Source organism: Physeter macrocephalus, chromosome 11 (genome assembly GCF_002837175.3).
Source record: "Physeter macrocephalus isolate SW-GA chromosome 11, ASM283717v5, whole genome shotgun sequence".
NCBI lineage: Eukaryota > Metazoa > Chordata > Mammalia > Artiodactyla > Physeteridae > Physeter > Physeter macrocephalus.
In genome coordinates this window covers 137,137,772-137,161,210 of record NC_041224.1, presented here as the reverse complement: position 1 = coordinate 137,161,210, position 23,439 = coordinate 137,137,772, and the positions used below count along the sequence as shown (strand labels likewise).

The following is a 23,439-nucleotide window of genomic DNA, read 5'->3' as shown; positions in this document are numbered from 1 at the left end:
AGGTAATGTGGCCTGTAGGAAGGATCATGAACACTCCTTACACACGTACACCTAATGCCAATAAAATATGCCTCTGACATAAAAAAAAAAAAAGCCTTAAATTTTTCTCAAACTGGCAACAAAAACAAGCTGCTACCAGAAGAATTTCTTTTTTTGTCAAAGTGAAATTAAACTTTGCCAATATACACAAAGAACATACTTCCAGATTAGTGGCTGTTAACCAGCTTAATCTTAGGACACTCAAAACTTCATGTTCACACTAGAGTGCTTTAGGTAAATAACACTCATCTCTTCCAGCTTCTAGATAGCTCTCGGCCTTAGGAAAGTTCATCTGGTTTCTTGCCACCTCCATCCATCCGCATCTAACCCTCCCCCCAAAAGCAGCTTTTTTTTGTCACATTTTGTTTTTTGAAACGCTTGCTTTTTCCATTCTAAGTTTTCCCAAACTATTTCAGGGTTCTGACAATTCGGCCAGTGACTAAGTCTCCTCCTGGGAATAGCCTCATTATCACATTGAAAACAGTCACTCCTAATACTGACTGATAAGAATCTGGAAACTCTTTGTAACTTCGGGAATGCAAATCCCACCCTACCCAATCTAAAGATAAACGTATTACAAATGGAATAAAGGACTCACCACAGGACAGAACTCTAGCAGTCTTTGTGTTCCAATTAAGCTATTGAGTTTTGTGTATAATCCTAATTCTTACTAATATGAAGAATTTACTATTTCCTTCCTCATAACCAATTAATACATAAATTACTAAGAGTCAAGCAAGCACAAAAGAAAAATGGAAAAAAAAAAAAATCACCACACACACTCAACACAAAAACTCAGCAGCAAATGCCCGAATGTTTTTAAGGTGATACAGCCTTCCAACTGATCATCTGTTTCAGAAATATTTTGTGCAGTACATGTGTTGTGCGGGTAACTTTTGTTTTTGGCAAGCTAGTCCTCCTGGCTTGAAAAATCAACAGCAGATAACCTAAAATAAAAGGTCTTTTCCTATATCCCTCAAATGGAACAACTATTTAGAAACTTAATTCTTGCAAAAAAAGATATCCAAAACAGAGATGATCATGTATTTCTATCATCACCATTTTGCATCTATCTAGCTTGCTCAGTATTCATGGAAAGTTACATAATCATAGCCCATTCATTCTGGAAACGTGAGAGAGCAATGCAGAGATGATTCCCCCATCCACACACAGCCCCCCGAAAAAGCAATGTCCAAAAGTTCTTTCACATCGACCAAAATCAACATGGGCCATTTTGTAGTCACAGCGGAGAACGTGTAGCTCAGGGGTATATAACCTTCTTCGTGCCACAAACTTCTTTGGCAGTATGCAAACACTATAGACTCTGGAATTATTTTTTAAAGCAAAAATACATACACTGAGAAAACCGATTATACGGTTATCAAAATATTTAAAACTCATATAGTATTCAATACACTTCTTGTTTAATATATAAAATAGTGAGCTCTAATGACAAGTCTATTAACTACCATAATTTCCAAATTACGGCCAACATAAATGATATTTTCAAGGTATCTATAACAACTACAATGTAATATAAAAATATCTGACTGTCAATTGATGACAAAGTCACAGGGACTGCTGACTTGCTGTGGTTTGAAGCAAATGGTACATTTCAGTTAGAGATTAGTGAAAACAAGATTCTAACATTTTTCTCATTCAAGCTCAAGGATTGCTGAGGCTTTTAAAGTATGATCATTCTGGAGCATTTAAAGAAGCATTTAGGGACTTCCCTGGCAGTTAAGACTCTGTCCTTCCAATGCAGGGAGTGCAGTTCGGATCCCTGGTCAGGGAACTAAGATCCCACATGTCGAGCGCAGTGTGGGGCTGCCCCCCGCCCCCCGAAAAAGAGGCATTTAGAAATCACTTGGTTCAACCTCTTCATTTAAAAGATAAGGGAACTAAGGAGGAATTGATGATACTGCTTGCCTGAAGTATCTTCGTTCCAAATCACAGAGTTCTATTTAAAGTGAACCACTGTTTTCTTCTGAAAACCTGAATCTCACATCTAGACATACTTAGCACTTACTTCAAACTGGCATCTCAGTTTCATCATCTGTAAAATAAAGATAATAATCCAACTTTGGAAGAATCTTAATGTGAAAACCAAATTTAAAAATCCATGTTAAAATACTATATAGCATTACCTTTAAAAGTAAGGCTAATTATCAATTAATTCCATGAGAAATCAAAGGCAAGATATTCTTGTTCCTTAGTACACCTTAAATATCATCAAATTCTGATTTATTTACAACATTAAATATTTTATGCTATCAAGTGGATTTCCCAAAAGACAAACTGACCCTAGAAATAAGCCACTTTGAAACCGTGCACCTCAGATTGGGACTCAAACCCAGCCAAAACCCAGTCTTCCAACTGAGATCACACACCTGGTTTCAGGACTTAATGAAGCTCAGGTTCTTGATGTCTCATCACAGAAATAATTCAGTGAGAGACAAAGTTATAGGTAAGAAGTGGATTTATTTAGAGAGAAACACACTCCACAGACAGAGTGTGGGCCATCTCAGAAGGCAGGAGTGGCCTTGGGAGAAAAACACTCCATCTCAGGTAAGAAAGGCACCAGGGGATGTGTTTGTCAGTTTTTATAGGGGTGGGTAATTTCATAGGCTAATGAGTGGGAGGAGTATTCTAGCTATTTCAGGAAGGGGTGGGGATTTCCAGGAATTCAGCCACTGCCCACTATTCCATCCTTAAGGTTGGCCTTGGAACTGTCATGGCGCCTGTGGGTGTGTCATTTAGCTTGCTGACATGTTACACTGAACACATACTGAGGCTCAAGGTCTAGTGTAAGTCGACTTGTCCCCCATCTTGGACCCATTTGGTTCTAATCAGTTTATGTCATGTCCTCGGGCTATGTCATTCTTTCAAAGGTTGTGCCCTGCTCCCTTCCCTCCTGTTTCAACTTCAAGTAGAAAATATGTTTAGAACTGAAAGTATTGGCTTTGGAGTCAGACTCTTACAAGCTATGTGCCTGTAATTCTATGCAAACTGCTTGTTTTATCTGATCCTCCATTTTTCTATCAGTAAAATAGGAATAAATGCTAACAACCATATGAGACTGCCATAATTAAACGTCAATCCCTTTCTCTTAAAAGGGTCAGTGAGGAATATAGGATTCAGATAACCTCATAAAGCAGTAAGGAAGCTTTTCTGATTTATGCATTATGGATATTTACTTTCTCCCCCATACTGTTCCTGGTGAATCTGAGGTTCTTGCTTCATTCTAAAAGAATATGGAGAAGAAGTGACAGGTAAGAAGTGGAATTATTTAGAGAGAAACACAGTCTACAGACAGAGTGTGGGCCATCTTGGAAGTCAAGAGGCAAGAAGCTTTGACATATGGTGTGGTTACTTTTTATGGGCTGGATAATTTCATAGGCTAATGAGTGGGAGGATTATTCCAATTATTTTGGCGAAGGGGCAGAGATTTCCAGGAATTGGGCCACCGCCCACTTTTTGGCCTTTTATGGTTAGCCTCAGAACTGTCATGGTGCTGGTGGGTGTATCATTTAGCATGCTAATGTATTACAATGAGTGTATAATGAGGCTCAAGGTCTACTAGAAGTCGAACCGTCTGCCATCTTGGACCTAGTCGGTTCTCACTAGTTTTCACCATGTACTATGGCTATGTCATTCTTTTAAAGGTGTGCCCTGCCCCCTTCCCTCCTGTTTCAATGTCACTTGATAAAATTATTTAAAATAGAATAAAAGTATGACACAAATAATATCCTCAATTCACGGTAAGTGCAGAATCTCTCAGCAATCTAAAAGAAAGCGAATCAAATAGCCAGCAATTTTTTTCCATGTTTAAAAAGAAATTACATGGGCTTCCCTGGTGGCGCAGTGGTTGAGAGTCCGCCTGCCGATGCAGGGGACACGGGTTCGTGCCCCAGTCCGGGAAGATCCCACATGCCGCAGAGCGGCTGGGCCCGTGAGCCATGGCCGCTGAGCCTGCACGTCCGAAGCCTGTGCTCCACAACGGGAGAGGCCACAACAATGAGAGGCCCACGTACCGCCAAAAAAAGAAATTACACAGTAAAGATAGTATTACTGTGCTTTGAAAAAGGAAGGGAATTAAAACCAAAGGCCATTCCCAAATTTCTAAACCAGACAAAAGCAAACAAACATTTGGAAGACAATAGTCACACAAAATAATTTAAGCACATATTTAAGTAGGGGAAAAAAATGCCAATAGAGGCAAGGCTTACTCAACTTCTTCCCACACATTTTGTTTTGCTTGCCTCCACAAAAAGAATTCAAAGTGGTCGACTGTAGACATGTCAAAGTTATATGCAAACATTTTAGTTGACTAGGAACAATATACAGAAAATACAGTAAGTAGTCCTGGAAACACAAAAGGCTCACAGTCCAAAGCAGATTTGTTAAACACTAGGGGCGGAAAAAAGAACCATTATCTGTCGTGCCCTCCTGTCACACCCTTTTATTTGTAGTCATAGCTGCAAGCTGTTTTAAAGACAATGGCAATGTTATTAAGGGTACCTTCATGCTGTGCCAAAGCACATATACAGAGCAATTCAGAACAATCAGTCTTACTTTCATAAGAGCAAAGGTTGCAGCCAAATGAAATGGGTGGATACCATATTAAACAATCTTGGAATTAGCTAATAGGATATGGGAAAAAATGATCATAATGCCGATGCTTAAGTTCCCTTCCTCCTTTACACAATAAAAATTTTTACTATTTGAAAAGCACTAGTTGAGAAAGGTTCCATTTACTAAGATGTAAATATGGCCTTTTTTTAAGCACAAAGATGCTTATTATTTCCTTGTATAATCTGTAAACTTAAAATATATGCACAGGATACTAGATTTGACATCATATAATTTTCAAAAGGATACTATGTAGGAACAACTATAGTAGAAAGCTTTAAACATAGGCACTGCAATGCTAGAGAAAACCAGGTGTCTCACAAACATTTAATGAAAATGGAAACTGAATGAAGGCAATAAGTAACATAAAACCTAATGCTTTTGGTTTGCTGTGGTTATTCTACTCTCTATTCCTCAGGAAACAAATTATTCTCCCACTGGTTTTCCTGACTCTGTTTTCCTAACCATAATGAGTTCAAAACATTAAGCAATTGTTTTTGAAAATCTGGTAATCACATAACTTCATGGCTTACTTTCAAGCACAGTATAAGCTAATTGTTTTTTAAATGATTGGGAAGAGGACTATGTATTATATACATGCACACATATTTAAGTAGGCCTTTCAGCTAGAATGTAAAATTTATCTGATAAGACAATGAGCTACTCTGTACTACTAGACTATACAGGTTTAAAATGCTGCACTTTATCTGTCATTGTGGCATGTCAATATTTTAAGCAATGTATTCAATCTAAATTAATTACAATAGTTGATGCTCTGTTAACTGGCTTCAAGGCAAAAATCAGAAAAGGGACAAAAAAGAGCTTAAACAATGATACGACCATAATTACATCAACATAGTTTTATACACAAACATAGAACTATTAGTAGTAAAATGGGAAAAAAATGAGGGATAAAATTCAGTGAAAACTGTTATACAACAATTTTAATAGGTTGCTTTTAAGACCCATATTTATGAAATATTACGTTCAGATACAATTCTAATGCATTACATTAATTAGAACTTCTATTTTCGGTTAATAGCTAGTAAGAGAGAGCTACTGCTCAAACTAAAGTGAAAGGGAAGTATCTTCTCAGACATGCTGTTTTTAAAAGACCCCACAGAGTTCTTGGGCAGTTCCTCAGTAGGTTCAGTATCTACTGCCCTATTTTGCTATAAGAATAGGAACCATTTATGAAAATTTCTGCCAAAAATCACAAGGTAGATAAAACCCATATTTTTAACAAATATTTTTAAAATGTGTATTTTGAAAACCAGCCTCACACAGAGCTCCAAACCTAGAAAAAAGATTACAATAAAAATAGGTTGGGATGGTATTCCCTGGTGGTCCAGTGTTTAAGACTCCACACTCCCAATGCAGGGGGCCCAGGTTCGATCCCTCGTCAGGGAACTAGATCCCGCATGCCGCAAGTAAAAGATCCCACATGCCGCGACAAAGATCCCGTGTGCTTCAACTAAGACCTGGCACAGCTAAATAAATAAATATTTTTTTAAAAATAGGCTGAGGGGCTTCCCTGGTGGCGCAGTGGGTGGGAGTCCGCCTGCCGATGCAGGGGACGCGGGTTCGTGCCTCGGTCTGGGAGAATCCCACATGCCGCGGAGCGGCTGGGCCCGTGGGCCATGGCCACTGGGCCTGTGCGTCCGGAGCCTGTGCTCCGCAGCGGGAGAGGCTTTAGCGGTGGGAGGCCCACGTACCGCAGGAAAAAAAAAAAAAAAAAACGTTGGGGACTTCCCTGGTGGTCCAGTGGTTAAGACTCTGCGCTTCCACTGCAGGGGGCATGGGTTCCATCCTTAGTCAGGAAACTAAGATCCTACATGTCGCCCGACACGGCCAAAAAAGAAAATAAAAATTTTTTAAAAAGAAAAAAAAGGTTGGCCACCAGGACTTCCCTGGCAGTGCAGTGGATAAGACTCTGCACTCCCAATTCAGGGGGCCTGGGTTCAATCCCTGGTCAGGGAACTAGATTCCCACATGCATGCCACAACTACGAGTTCATATGCCACAACTAAGGAGCTGGCAAGCCACAACTAAAGAAGCCCTGGAGCTGCAACTAAGGAGCCCACATGCTGCAGCTAAGGAGCCCACCTGCCGCAACTAAGGAGCCTGCCTACCGCAAATAAGACCTGGTGCAACAAAATAAATAAATAAATAAATAAAAGGTTGGCCACCTAAATTATTTGTTATTTACAGTGACTTTAGGCAAAATCATTTATCGTTAAGACTGAGGCCATACTTTTAAACATCCTGTAAATTCGATGAGAACGATGCAAGAAGTTTAGCACTTACCCAAAGCACTGCATAAAGCAAAACAGAGGTACATCTCATGTCTCCAAATGGCATTCCAAAAAACTGCCCAAAGCAAGTATAATGCTGTAAATCTTTTCAGAATTATTTATTATAAATAATAATTTTTAAAACAAAACAAGAAAATATAAATGAATTCAATCTGTTTTATATATTTGGAACCTACTTAAAGGTCAAAAGAAAAAACAGCTTAATTGAACAGAACATAGAAAACTAATAAATCATTCATTTCAATCAAACCCTCACCTCACCCTCACTACTTTGAAGTACAGGAACTCTGCTAATCGCTTGACATTTGTGGAAGCTTCAGTCTGGGGTATTTTGTTTTGTGCTTTTGTTTTGCAATAAAACTGACTGCTATGGATCAAAGAAAAACATATGAAAACATAAAATTATTCAAGTTCACAGTAAAATAACATGGTGAGAGAGTATAAGGAAATTGAAATACAGAAGAATTCATTGAAAGATTCCAGCCACACCCCCCAAAATTACTTGAAATTATGTCTAATTAATACCCAAACTTATATATTCTGAAAGCTATTTTCATGGATGAGAATGACAGAGATGGTATTAAGGAAACTCAGGGTTGGTGTTTCAAGAATTAGAGATGATCTGCGATTCCCAATATAAAAAGTACAGCACTCAATTCTGGAAATTCTTTTTAAATTTTTAAATGGTAGAACGTAAACCTATAGCCAATTTTATTAGAATTGAGACATATACTAACTCATTAAACAATTTCATCACTTTACCAGCAGACATGTCACTGTAACTAAGCAATAAATCCAAATACTATTCTTTCCTTTGTGCATCCTTAGAAAGTATCAGATGGCTTGATTTATTTTCTGATGTAAAATCCTAAATTTGTTTAATGCATACAAACACATACACATTTTTTATAAACACCCACTACTGAGACCTTCTTAAACCCACATTAAAAAAAAAAAGTTAGATGAGATGGTATTTCCATCCATGACTTAGCTTAATCCTAAGAATATTCCTCCAGGATTCTGTCCAAAGTCTAGCAATATACCTACATCTGGTTAATGCACCAGTTCAAGATACTTTTCATTTTAAAGTTACTTTATAACACCAATACACTAAAAAACAGAGACTAAAAACTGATTTTATAGTCTAAGGTATAAAATCACTCATTATCAAAGTGTCAGTTCTCCCTCCTCAAAAGATTAAGTATGCAGGGGCTTCCCTGGTGGCGCAGTGGTTAAGAATCCACCTGCCAATGCAGGGGACACAGGTTCAAGCCCTGGTCGGGTTAGATCCCACATGCCACGGAGCAACTAAGCCCGTGCGCCACAACTACTGAGCCTGTGCTCTAGGGCCCGTGTGCCACAACTACTGAGCCCGCGTGCCACAGCTACTCAAGCCCGTGTGCCTAGAACCCGTGCCCCGCAACCAGAGAAGCCACCACAATGAGAAGCCCGCACGCCGCAAAGAAGAGTAGCCCCCACTCACTGCAACTAGAGAAAGCCTGCGCGCAGCAACAAAGACCCAATGCAGCCAAAATAAATAGATAAATAAATAAATGTATATATATAAAAAAATTAAGTATGCAGTTTTATAATGACAAAGTATACATTAACCTCGAAAGAAAGTCGCAACGGTTGAACTTAATATATGCCAAAGCCCTCATTTCAGATGCTACCCTAACCCCATATCTAGTATGACAGGAGGGAGTAACAATCTGTGGTAGCAAACCCCCACAAAATTCTCTTTCCTGGTAGAAATAATCAGTAAAGAGAATCTGTCTTTCAACACCTACTGCGGGTGTTTATCAGACTCCTGGAAAGTGGCATGAAAGTTTTGTTTATCACAAGGAAACAGAGAAGTTTAGAAACATGGGACTTGCTCATTGGTTTATTCTAGAATCACTGATGGAGACCAGAGTAATAAACAAAACTCTCCAAGGCTAAAAGCAAATGCAATTTGCCCAATTTTGTACAGATACAAAGCCCAATTTTGTAAGCTAAAGAGAGACAAGTTCTGAGAACTAAGGAAGGCAATCATAATAAACACACTTATTTTAAGTCTCCTAAACCTTTGTAGTATAAATACAACTCCTGGCAACACCAACAAAATACAATATTTCAGTTCCTAGCTTTTACAGAAAAAATAGAAAAGTGTTTCAAGTTAGGGTGTTTAAATACATTTTGATAATAGCTCCTTAAAGTCTGCCTTTCCAAAATAACAATCATTATTGAACACTAGTATTTTCCAAGACTTAAACGAGCTCCAAAACAACAAATAAATTAGATAAGCATCATCCAAGCCCTCCTGTGGTGCTGACATTCTAACAGGGAAGACAGAAAAATAGTTATAAAACAAGAGCTAAAACTATAAAACTTTTAAGTGTTCATGACCTTGGATTAGGCAATGGTTTCTTAGATATGACACCAAAAGTATAAGCAACAGAAGAAAAAATAGACTCCACCAAAATTTAGAACTTTTAATTTTAACTATCAAGAAAGTAAAAAACACAACCTCCCAGAATGGGAGAAAATACTTGCAGCAAATAATATGTCTCATAAAGGATATGTATCTAGAATATAATGAATTCTTGTAACTCAATAAAAATACAAAGAAATACAAATAATACGAAGAAATAATAATACAAAGAGATAACTCAATTTAAAATGAGGAAAGGACATTCTCCAAAGAAGATATACTAATAGCAATAAACATATGAAAAGATGCTCAACATCATTAGTCATCCAGGAAATGCAAATCGAAACCACTTCACATCCACGTAAGGATGGCTAGAATCAAAAAGAGATAATAATTGTTGGCAAGAATATGGCGAAGCTGGAACTGTCATACACTCGGGTTGGAAATGTAAAATATGCAGCAGCCATGGAGAACAGTTTGGCAGTTCTTCAAAAGACTAAACAGAGAGAGTTACCACATGATCCAGCAATTCCACTCTTAGTTATGTACTCTAGAGAAATGAAAACATGTATCTACACAAAACTTGTACATGGATGTTCATAACAGCATTATTCATAATAGCCAAAAAGTAGAAACAACCTAAATGTCCATCAATTGATGAATAAATAGTGTATATTCATGTAGTGAAATACTATTCAGCCATAAAAAAGAATGAAGTACTGATATGTTCTACATGGATGAACCTTGAAAACATTACAGTAAGTGAAAGAAGCCAGACACAAAAGACCACATAATGTATGATTCCATTTATACGAAACGTCCAGAATAAGCAAATCTAGAGAGACAGAAAGTAGATTTAGTGGTTGCTAGTAGCTGGAGGGATGGGGGAAATGCGTGTGACTGCTAATGAGTATAGGAATTCTTTTTGGTATCTTCATGATAGCAGGTAGTACTCACATGACTTGAATCAAATGTTCTAAAATTGATTTTGGTGATGATTACACAACTCTGTGAATAGCACTGAACTGTACACTCTATATGGGTTAATTGTGTGGTATGTGAATCATGTTTCAATAAAGCTGTTACTTTTAAAGAACAGGGTATTAAGGAAACATATAAAAGGAATCCTAACCTAATCTGGAGAATCAGGAGAGTTTAGTGAAGACCTGGATGCATAAGCGTTTTAACACATAAAAGTGCATGGCACGTCTGAATGGCTACTAGTAGCTAAGAGAATTTAAGAATGGCTGGAGTACAGTGAATAAGTGGAAGAGATAGTAATAATGTAGCTTGCATTTACTGAACCTTTACCTATGTGCCAGGCACTTCTTACTCCAAACCCTTAATTATTATATTTAATCCTAACAACTCTTTGAGGTATGGACAGTTACCATCCTCATTTTACAGATAAGGAAACTGAGGCATAGTGGTGGAAAGTTACTTGCCCAAGGTCACAGCAAGTGGTGCTATCATGACTTGAACCAAAGCATTCTGGCCCCAAAGCCCCCCACACTCTAACTCTTCAAAACCCACCCTTTCCTGGAAATTGCCTATCAATTAATTACAACTGACCTAGTTTTATATATTCAATCCTGTACAGTAAGCAGATATATTATACATTTATACACAAGTTTCTTTGGTTGAGCACTAGGTGAAGTACTCAACTTGGGTTTAGAGATCAAGTTTTATAACACTTTTAACCTTTAAACTCTGGAATCACACTCAGCAAGACAGGTTGATCACTTATTAGCAGCTCTGAGAATTAAGACTTGAAAGACGTGTTTCACACAACTTAGGAGGCATTTATTCATTATATTATTAATATTATCACTATTTCATTTATGTGTATAAACCAATAAAGTAGAATGTGGTTAGAACTTGTTAGTATTTGTGTAAGAAAGTAGATCAAGCTTAGGTTTCTAGTGTGAACATCTGCGTGGACGATAGTCCCTATGACTATGAGATATCAAAGTCAAAATGAATTAACATGCAGCTGGATCTGTGGACCTGGTCCTCAGAAGAACTGGACCAAGGAGATAAATTTGGAAGTTTGGGCATACAGCATGGTAACTCAAGCCATGATAATAGATTAAATACCTAAGGAGAAAGCACAGACAGAGAAAAGGTCTTAAAACATTGGTTTTCAAATTTCATAAGCATCACAATCACCTGGAGGGCTTGTTAAAACACAGATGGCTGGATCCCATCCCCAGAGTTTCTGACTCAGTAGGTCTGGGTGGGACCTGAGAATTTTCATTTCTAACAAGTTGATGTTGATGTTGCAAGTCTGGGGAACCACACTTGGAGAATCAATGACCTACAGCAAAGCCCTACAAAACTCTGATAGTTAGGATAGGAAACTTACAAAAGAGACCAAGAAGAGGCCACAGTAAGGTAGGAGAAATACTACTCCAATTAAATTATTTTTACCAAGGTCACCAGCAGCCTCCTAACTGATAATCCAGTGGAAACTTATGACTCCTTAAAACTAATTCAATTCTACTTGCAACAAAAATGTATGGAGCACGTACCATGTGCTACCCGTCTGTCCCCTATAACTTGACCCTATCTTCTCCCTTGGCTTCAGAAATATCACTCACTCCCTTGTTGCTACTTCTTTTTTGAACACTTGTTCTCTGGTTCCTCTCCTTCTGCCCACTCAAAACATCTCAAGGTTCCCCAGAATTCTGGGTCTTCTCTTCTACATGCAAGCTCTCCCAAGGCAGTTTCACCTAATCCCCTAACTTTGAGTACCATCTAGCTGCCAATAATTCTCCCATACCTCATCTTTAGAACTGACTTTGCCTCTGGGCTTCAGATCCTATTTCCAACTGCCAACCCAACCACATATTTACAAACTAAGCCTCTTTCTTTCCATATTATCTCTTCAAAAAGCACAACTGTCCACCCAGAGGCCCAAGCCAGAAATCTGTGAATCTTCCTAGAGCAATCGTTCTCACCTTAGCAGCATATTAGAACTTCCCAAAGAGCTTAAAAAAAAAAACCTCACTCATGGGTCTAGTAATAATATGACAACAATAATCCTGTTCTATGTTCTTAACACACATGCATGTAAAGTGCCTAGCAAAAAATACTTGTGAGCACTCAGGAAAAGGGAGCTATCTTTGTAAACACTTTAAATTTCAGCTCTTCTGAAGTCTCTTCTTAAGTTTCTGATCAGAATCAACATTTGTTTAAGCTGTTTCATTAACAAAAAAACAAACAAATGAAAAAATTTGTTTATAAGCCCCTCTAATGTAAACTTTAAAAACTTAGGTTCAAATTCATATTCCTACTTTTTTCAAATATCCTTTGGTATATAGATCCTTATAGTTGATTTATAAAGGGAAGAGTAAAAGTTGTTAATTATATCACTTGAATCATAGATTTCTAGTTAAAATTTGGCCCATGGATAAGAGACAACACAAAACAGTGAGAGAAGTCTATTGTTCATAGAGCCATTCACACAGACACTTATTTTCCCCATAAACGGGCAAAAAAAGAGACACCAATATATTCAAACAAGCTAATAGGAGAAGCCCATTATATACAATACAAGGTTACTTAAAAGTGTTTGCAAATGAGACATTCAACTCCACAGTGATATCAAAGCTCCTCTTTGGTGTTACTTTGTATTTTGAGTATTTTCAAAAGAGAATGACGAAGATTTAACACAGCTGCTATCTTCCAAAGTATAATGTTTTGTTTGTGCCCCTTGTCCAATGATGTTAGCAAATCTACTTTTTCTTGAAAAGATGTGCAGGAATGGGCAAATGGTAAGTCAGTAAGTTCATTTAAGGCTGCAAAATTCTGCCACTTTCACCCAAGATAGTCAGTTTCTTATAACTTTAGCAATAACAGGAGAGCTCACAAATAGCCTGGAATATGACAGAAAACCAAAGAATAAAAGCTACCAAAACTTTCGACTGGCAAAAAAAAAAAAAAAAAACAAAAAAACAAACAAACAAAAAAACCCAAAGAGGGCTTCCCTGGTGGCGCAGTGGTTGCGCGTCCGCCTGCCGATGCAGGGGAACTGGGTTCGCGCCCCGGTCTGGGAGGATCCCACGTGCCGCGGAGCGGCTGGGCCCGTGAGCCATGGCCGCTGAGCCTGCGCTCCGCAACGGGAGAGACCGCAGCAGAGGGAGGCCCGCATACCACAAAAAAAAAAAAAAAAAAACAAACAAAAAAAAACTTTCGACTGGCATAAAGGGTAAGGGTTGTTTTTCTTTGACTGCTGTTTGCTTTAGCTGAACAAATCAGTAGTACATCTGTGTTACAAATGAATTAGAATTAAGCTATTTATTTTAAAAATACAATGTGTATGCAAATACCACCAGAGTATATAAACACAATAAAAAAACATCCTTTTCAAAAAAAATTCACTGCCTGGTAAGTGGAGAGGGACTTAACGTTGTTAACTGAAATGGAATCAATGGAAATAAGCTTTATTTACATTTGGATGGTGGAAGCAAAGGAGCTTTGAACCCCTTTTTTTTTTTTTTGCGGGACGGGGCCTCTCACTGTTGTGGTCTCTCCCGTTGCGGAGCACAGGCTCCGGACGCGCAGGCTCAGCGGCCATGGCTCATGGGCCCAGCCGCTCCGCGGCATGTGGGATCTTCCCGGACTGGGGCACGAACCCATGCCGCTTCATCGGCAGGTGGACTCTCAACCACTGCGCCACCAGGGAAGCCCTGAACCCCCTTTTTAAATAAAAACTCTATGTACTAGGGCTTCCCTGGTGGCGCAGTGGTTGAGAATCTGCCTGCCAATGCAGGGGACACGGGTTCGAGCCCTGGTCTGGGAAGGTCCCACATGCCGCGGAGCAACTAGGCCCGTGAGCCACGGCTACTGAGCCTGCGTGTCTGGAGCTTGGGCTGCGCAACAAGAAAGGCCACGACAGTGAGAGGCCCGCTCACTGCGATGAAGAGTGGCCCCCACTCACCGCAACTAGAGAAAGCCCTCGCATAGAAACTAAGACCCAACACAGCCAAAAATAAATAAATGAAAAATAAAAAATAAAAAAAAAAACTCTATGGACGAAGTAACCATAATTCCAAATAGGAGGGAAACACAGGTATTGATTAGAATTATGAAAACCTAACGTGGGTGAGGAATGAGAAAAGAAGAAATTTAAAGGCTTTTTCCCAGTTTTATTTTTCTAGATTTGGGAAAATCTTTAATTTTTACATTTTATAAATGAACAAAATGTGTATATAATCTAAAGGTTACCTATTTTCAATATTATATATATATATATATTTTTTTCCCCTCTCTGAGATTTTAATGTCAGCCTCATTCTTAAGAACTGTTGGGGGCTTCCCTGGTGGTGCAGTGGTTAAGAATCTGCCTGCCAATGCAAGGGACACAGGTTCGAGCCCTGGCCCGGGAAGATCCTACATGCCGCGGAGCAACCAAGCACGTGCACCACAACTACTGAGCCTGAGCTCTAGAGCCCGCAAGCCACAACTACTGAGCCCACGTGCCACAACTACTGAAGCCTGTGCTCCTAGAGCCCGTGCTCCACAACAAGAAGAGAAGCCACGACAATGAGAAGCCCTCGCACCGCAACAAAGAGCTCCCCGCTCACCGCAACTAAAGAAAGCCCGCGCACAGCAACGAAGACCCAACACAGCCATAAATAAATAAATAAATAAATGATTTATTAAAAAAAAAAAAAAGAACTGTTGGGTTCAATCAGTGGGGAAAAAATTAGTCCCTTTTATTATTTCTTTTAATTTACTTTTTGCAGTCAGCTTTAATATTAGGATGTGATCATTTGTGGTGCCTTTTTAAAACACAGCCTTTCATACAGCTTTAGTGTTGTTTTTAATTGAGGTATAGTTGATGTACAATTATTATGTAAGTTTCAGGTGTACCAATATATTTTTATAACCCATCCCCTAAGAGATCACACAGCCTGAACCTCTCCAGTGGTAGGGAAGTCATTCCATGAGCAAAGATTGTTCAACTTCAGAGAGCTTTGCCAAAGGACTAACAGCATGCTTTTCCAACTTAAAGTTTGAAAAACCTAAATGCAAAATGAGGAAGTTTATTTATTTAATACCATCGTAGTATTAGACCCTGGTACATTCATAGTCCCAAGTTCATGGGGGTATATGAGATACATCTCAAATGTTTTTCAGCAGATCACCAATGCCAGGTGAACACTTATGCCAGGTGACATAATCAAGAACTTTTCTCAAGAGTCCATCTGGGTGAGCTGTTCGCCCTGTATCCTGGGTGGAAGACAGTGTGATACGGAGAGAGCAGAGGTGAGCGTCCAGCCACTGAGTCCCCTGTGCTCAATTTCTGGGATGTGCCTGCTCACATCCTCTTCCCAACACCCCCTTGTCCTCTGTTTACAAAAGAATTCATGATGCACCTCTTCCCTTCCCAAGCCCCATTTCACCCACCCACACCAAAAAGGAGCAAGACCTCCTGTTTGAAGACAAGACTGAGGATCCCCTCCCAGCCTCAAGGCTTGCTTTTGTGTCCCAATAGAATCATTTATTCAATTAACAAAGTCTGTCGACTCAGCACCTACTACGTGTTGCTATGGGTTCTCAGGACTGTTAGTTGTTCCGAATAGTGGGCAACACCCAGCAGCCTCCCAAAGGGAACAAGTTTTGTCTGAGGAAGCATCTGGAAGTGAGCTTCCAGTTCCACTCTGCTACGCCCTGTGTGGACCTGAGGAATTCCTCTCCCTCTCTAAAAATGTCCACCTGGATTCCCAGTAGGGAAAGGAACCATTAGAGTTGCAACAGCAACCAAGCAAAAACTTGTTGATTCAACTCACTTATAAATTTATTTACTATTATAAATGGATCTCAAAACAAACTGCTAAAATTTAAGGAACTGAGAATTGTTTCATTTTTGTTGTTCTCTTCTGTCTATTCTATTTTATCAGAACAACCCAGGCCACTGTGGGTACCTTCTACTCCAGGCAATGAATGCACAATGTGCTTGACTATTACTTAAGACTCCACACTCAGCTCCTGTGCTCAACAGACCACTCACTATAGTTCAGAAAGAAAATACCTCTGATCCACTTGGACACAGAACAACGAGGGCCTTCCATCAGTCTAGTGAGACAAATCCTCTTTACATTAGCCCTATAGGATCCACATGAATGACAGTCTTCAAAAGGAACTGAAATTGTCTCCCTCTTTACTACCCTTGTATCCAGGCTTTCTCTTCTCTAAGGACATACTTCTTCTCAGGCAGTAACTTGGTCCTAGCAAACATGGCTTCCTGCCCTTCACATTTACAACAATTGTCTGAACCTGCTGGATTCACAATACCCTTAGCCCTCTTTCACAAATATGTTTATTTTTATTGGGGAGTGAGAGTGGAAAGATGAGGGAGAAGGAAATTAAGGGGATAAGGAAAAAACAAAACATGTTCCCATGGCACCAAAAGTTCCAGAAACTTTACAACTACAGAAATAGAAAGGGGATTCAAGTTCTTCCCTTCCCAACAGCTCCCCACAGGCTAACGCCTACGGAACTAGAGACTCCAATCCTAGTTTATCTCCATGTTGGGGGGCACCGGGGGGTGTTGTCCCAGCTATCAAATTCGAATTTGTAAAACCTGGTAAAAGTTAGTAAATTATGATATCATAGCCTTAGATACAGTAAATTACTTAAATAACACCCCACACACACAAATTTTTAAGCAAAATATCACCTCACTTCTAGTAAAGCCTGGATTCTACTCTAAGAATAACCATTTCTTAGTTCTATGGCCTTGGGAAGTCACTACTTCTGATATTTCAGAGTTGTGGTGAGGATTAGATCGCTCAGCACAATACCCAGTCGATACTATAATCATGCAGATAGGTGTTGTCTACTTTGTTCAAAGCAAACCAAAACAAGTGCTCACTCTAGTATAATTATTTTTCAACAGCTGGAGCAATTCCTGTAATGATGATAACACATAAATTTTATCAAAAAGAATGAACAGCCTGTGCTTAAAAGAGGGGGAGGGTCTTAAAGAACTCTAGAAATTAATACGTATTAAAATATTTTTTATCTATCTGTTTTAACTAGGTTGTTCTATTGTATGAGAATAATGTAGGCCATGTGGGTGCCTTCTACTCCAGTCAATGAATGCACAATGTCCTTGACTATTTCTTACACTCCACTCTGATCCAATATATTTGTTTTCAGAGTTGTTCTAGAACAGGAACATAAAACTACCTGCTTAAATTAAGGAACATTAGGAGCAAACAGTGGTGGCAAGATTTACTTGCCTCAGAATCCCTTCACAAGCTGACAACTATTAGCCCCTTTACTATTTCATTATTCACCAGAAAAAGGAAACAGATTTAGTTCAAATCACAGGCAAGTCCCTTATACTTGGACATATTTGCCCAAAGACTATTAGATTGGATTTAGAAAGAACCTTGCCAAAGAAGGGAAAACAATTTCTTATCCTTTAATCAATTCTTCTCTAAACCCAGGAAACACCATACAGTTTGTTTCCCATATCTAGTAAGTAACCACTCAGCCCTACTCTCTTTTTTAAAATATTTATTTACCTATTTATTTTTGGCTGCGTTGGGTCTTCGTTGCCGTGCATGGGCTTCTCATTGCAGTGGCTTCTCTTGTTATGGAGCACGGGCTCTAGAGCACAGGCTCAGTAGTTGTGGCACACGGGCTTAGTTGCTCTGCGGCATGTGGGATCTTCCTGGATCAGGGCTCAAACCGGTGTCCCCTGCACTGGCAGGCGGATTCTTAACCACTGCGCCACCAGGGAAGTCCCAGCACTACTTTCTAATTATAAAGCCTACTGTAGTCACAGAGTATTCAGACCCATGTCTAGCTATGAGAAAAATAACAACTAAAGGGAGTTTCCTAGAGAACACTCCGCTATCTCTATACTTTCTCCCAAACAAAATACTACAGAATCACTTGATGTGAGCAAAGGCATTTACATTTCTATCCTATTAACTAGCCTAACATCATACAAATTTCCTACATGATCAAGCAGAGGCAAATTAACAGATGGTCATTATCCCAGGTCCAAATGTCTGATCTAGCTGGTAAACAGAAATAAAATCCAAAAGTCATCTCCAGCTGATGTCCCACAATTCAAACCTAGAAGCTTAGTTGGAACACTCTTACCAGTAAATTGTTTTTAGGTTGGTCTCATGAAAGAAACTATCATTTAAGGAGCCAGAAAGTGTTCCCCTACTTTCGTTCTCATTAGACTTTCTGCATATAACTTTGTAACCAGCTTGCTCTTGTGCAGCTAGAGGTACATCTACATCTTCTGGCCAGTCAGCTTGCTTGGTCCCTGGCTTCCCATGGTACCCCCTGCTGCTTGTCTTCCCAGTAATCCAATCACTGTTCTTCCTGTAACGCCTAAAACTGATCTAATGCTTATCTTCTGAACTGTACTGTCTGTCAGACAGCAAAACCACTGGGGAGGGGGCTGAGGTGGGGGGGAGAGACCACAAGAAATAGTAGTGGACTATGGGTACATGTGGCATAACTCACCTGTTCTAATCAGCAGTTCCACAACCTGTCCTGACCAAGTGACTCAGACTGTACACCCTGGCTCACTCTAGCAGACCTGTTCTTGACCCAACCTAACCCTTTAAACTGGGTATGGTTTCCCTGGCCACCCATCTCATACCCAAAATATTCTACTTAAGCAGAAGAGTGTCATGGTTAATTATGGCCATGCTTATAGAAAAGGAAGCTAACATTCAAGTATCTCTTCCACACTTGGTACTGTGCTAGGAGCTTTCTCACTCAAGACCCACCAAAGCCCATTCATATAAATATTGCCCTCATTTTACATGAAAAACCACAGAACTCCACTATCTTCATATTTAAGAAAATAAAACTAACTCTAACAGATACTGAATAATGTTAATAAAGATTCTTTTTAATGTTTCCCTTAACGGGGTTACTTTTCACGTTGTTCACTGTGTGAAGAGTAGTCCACTGCAGTGCCAAGGAACTTAGCTTAAACAATTTCTAATTAGCTACCACCTCACCTTAAAAATTCTGCTTCGCCAAAAAAAAAAATAAATGCCACATCTTAAACAGCATCATATACTTACACACTATTTCAATTAAATTCTAATGGCCATACTACCCAAAGCAATCTACAGATTTAATGTGATCCCTATCAAATTACCCATGACATTTTTCAAATAACTAGAACAAATAATCCTAAAATTTATATGGAACTACAAAAGACCCAGAATTGCTAAAGCAATCCTGAAGAAAAAGAACAAAGCTGAAGGCATAAACCTCCCAGACTTCAGACAATACCACAAAGCTACAGTAATCAAAACAGTGTGGTATTGGCATGAAAACAGACATATGGATCAATGGAACAGAACAGAGTCCAGAAATAAATCCACACACCTATGATCAATTATTTTTGACAAAGGAGGCAAGACTATACAGTGGAGAAAAGACAGTCTCTTCAGCAAGTTGTGTTGGTAAAGCTAGACAGCTGCATGTAAATCAATGAAATTAGAACAATTCCTCACACCATACACAAACTCACAATGGCTTAAAGACTTAAATATAAGATAGGACACCATAAAACTCCTAGAAGAGACCACAGGCAAAACATTCTCTGACACAAATCATAGCAATATTTTCTTAGCTCACCCTCCCAATGCAATAGAAATAAAAGCAAAAATAAACAAATGGGACCTAATCAAACTTACAAGCTTTTGCACATCAAAGGAATCCATAAACAAAACAAAAAGACAACCTACAGATTGGGAGAAAATATTTGCAAGTGATGCGACTGACAAGGGCCTAATTTCCAAAATATACAAACAGCTCATACAACTCGATAACAAAAAAACAAACAACCCAATCAAAAAATTACATTTCTGGGAAGTCCCTGGTGGTGCAGTGATTAAGAATCTGCCTGCCAATGCAGGGGACACGGGTTTGAGCCCTGGTCCAGGAAGATCCCACATGCCGCAGAGCAACTAAGCCAACGCACCACAGCTAAGCCTGTGCTCTAGAGCCCGTGAACCACAACTACTGAGCCTGCAAGCCACACTACTGAAGCCCACACGCCTAGAGCCCGTGCTCCACAGCAAGAGAAGCCACTGCAACAAGGAGCACACACAGCGCAACGAAGAGGAGCCCCCACTCGCTTCAACTAGAGAAAGCCCACACACAGCAACAAAGACCCAATACAGCCAAAAATAAATAAACAAATTATAAAAAATAAAGTTTAGGGCTTGGAAAAAAAAATAAAAATAAAAAAATAAAGTTTATCATGGATTCTTTAAAAAAAAAGACATTTCTCTGAAGAAGACTTACAGATGGCCAACAGGCACATGAAAATATGCTCAGCATCACTAATTATTAGAGAAATGCAAATCAAGGCATCACCTCACACCAGTCAGAATAGCCATCATTAAAAACTCCACAAACAATAAATGCTGGAGAGGGTGTGGAGAAAAGGCAACCCTCCTACACAGTTGGTGGGAATGTAAATTGGTGCAGCCACAATGGAGAACAGTATGGAGGTTCCTTAAAAAACTAGAGTTACCATATGATTCAGCAATCCTACTCCTGGGCATATATCCAGAGAAAATTATAATTCAAAAACATACATGCACCTCAATGTTCACAGCAGCGCTATTAACAATAGCCAAGACATGGAAGCAACCTAAATGTCCATCAACAGATGGAGAAAGAAGATGTGGTACACGCACACACACCCCACACACACATAATGGAATACTACTGAGACATAAAAAAGAATGAAATAATGCCATCTGCAGCAATGTGGACAGACCCAGAGATTATTATACTAAGTGAAGTAAGTCAGACAGAGAAAGACAAATATCATATGATATCACTTATATGTGGGCTCTAAAATATGATACAAATAAACTTATGCTGGAGAGGGTGTGGAGAAAAGGCAACCCTCCTACACAGTTGGTGGGAATGTAAATTGGTGCAGCCACAATGGAGAACAGTATGGAGGTTCCTTAAAAAACTAGAGTTACCATATGATTCAGCAATCCTACTCCTGGGCATATATCCAGAGAAAATTATAATTCAAAAACATACATGCACCTCAATGTTCACAGCAGCGCTATTAACAATAGCCAAGACATGGAAGCAACCTAAATGTCCATCAACAGATGGAGAAAGAAGATGTGGTACACGCACACACACCCCACACACACATAATGGAATACTACTGAGACATAAAAAAGAATGAAATAATGCCATCTGCAGCAATGTGGACAGACCCAGAGATTATTATACTAAGTGAAGTAAGTCAGACAGAGAAAGACAAATATCATATGATATCACTTATATGTGGGCTCTAAAATATGATACAAATAAACTTATTTATAAAACAGAAACAGACTCACAGACATAGAAAACAAATTTATGGTTACCAAAGGGGAAAGGGGAGAGGGATAAATTAGGAGTTTGGGATTAGCAGATACAAACCACTATATATAAAATAGAGAAACAACAAGGTCCTACTGTATAGTACAGGAAACTATGTTCAATATCTTGTAATAACCTATAATGGAAAAGAATATAAAAAAGAATATATATGTATAACTGAATCACTTTGCTGTACGCCAGAAACTAACACAACATTGTAAATCAACTACACTTCACTAAAATATAAAAAAATTTTAGGGACTTCCCTGGGTGGTCCAGTGGTTAAGAATCCACCTTCCAATGCAGGGGACGCGGGCTCGACCCCTGGTCGGGGAACTAAGATCCCACATGTTGCACGGCAACTAAGCCCGTGCACCGCAACTACTGAGCCCACGCGCTCTGGAGCCCACGCACCACAACCAAAGATCCCGCATGCCGCAACGAAGATCCCACATGTCGCAACTAAGACCCAATGCAGCCAAATAAAACAAGCAACAACAACAAAATAAAAATTAAAAATAAAAAAATCAAATTCTAAAATGTACAAATTAGTAATCTTTATATCTTCAGAATTACTAGGATATTTAGTATGCTTACTGGTGATATAACAGCTTAATAAAAACATATCATTCACTCTACACACAATAATTGCTTCTGGGGAAGACACCTAAAGGTACACTGTGAGAAAATGACTGACTTTTCAATAATATACCCTTTTGTACCATTTTAAACCTTTATCATTTGCATGTATTATATATTCTATAAGGAAGTATGCCTCCAGATTCAATCACCAATTTACAGCAGATACAGAGGACATAAGAACATGTTAATTAAGCTAAGCCCCAGGGACAGAGTCATTAAAATCCACACTCTGAGAAACTCTAAAGGACATAAAACCTGTTTTCTTTAATAAATAGATTTCAAGGGAGAGAGAAAATGAAAATGAGAGAGGCAGCAAGGGGAACCTCTAGATTAAAAGGGACTTAAAAGTCATTACCAACCAACTGTAAATTAGGGACTTTATATGGATACTGATTCAAACTATGATATCTGAGACAACCAGATATTTGAACACTGGATATCTGATGATATTAAGGAATTTAAGGGGGGTGAGAAAGATAGATAGATTTTTTTTTTTTAAAGAGTCCTTATCTTTTAAAGATGCACTAGACTCCAAATGAAATGATACCTGGGATATGCTTGAAAATAATCCAGGAGGAAGAAGAGGGGGAATAAATGAAACAAAATTAGGCATGAATTGATTACTGTCAAAGCTGGGTGATAGGTACACGGGGCTTTACTAATGCATTTCATCTACTTTTATGTGATAAAATTTTCCATAACAAGTTAGAAAGTCAAATACTTGCAAGATGCAAATATTTTTATGTAAATGAACACCAAGTCACTTAAAAATGATACCACATATAACTTGAACATATCTGGGTTTTAGATGACATAAAGGAATCTTATGATACTAAGATGGAGAGTAAAATTCAGAAGCTAGGTGTCAGATCAATCTGTTAATTTTGTTAGGTAGGATAATGGTATTGTGGTTATGGGGGAAAATGCATTTTTTTAAAGACACATATTGATGTATTTAGGGCTAAAATGACATGATATCTAGAATTTGCTTTAAAAAATT

General features: G+C 38.9%; 1 protein-coding gene across 17 annotated transcripts in view; it reads right to left on the bottom strand.

Annotated features, from left to right (window-relative positions):
* FBXO34 (F-box protein 34) overlaps positions 1-23,439 on the bottom strand; it is a 90,666-nt gene that overhangs the window by 42,137 nt on the left and 25,090 nt on the right. Inside the window, exon 1 of one of the 17 annotated variants that reach the window (XM_028495920.2) lies at positions 2,069-2,093. The exons of the other annotated variants lie outside the window; for them this stretch is intronic. The gene's annotated coding sequence lies outside the window, so the exon portion shown is untranslated. Of the gene's footprint in view, positions 1-2,068; positions 2,094-23,439 lie in introns of those variants that run through there. 17 annotated transcript variants of the gene reach the window in all.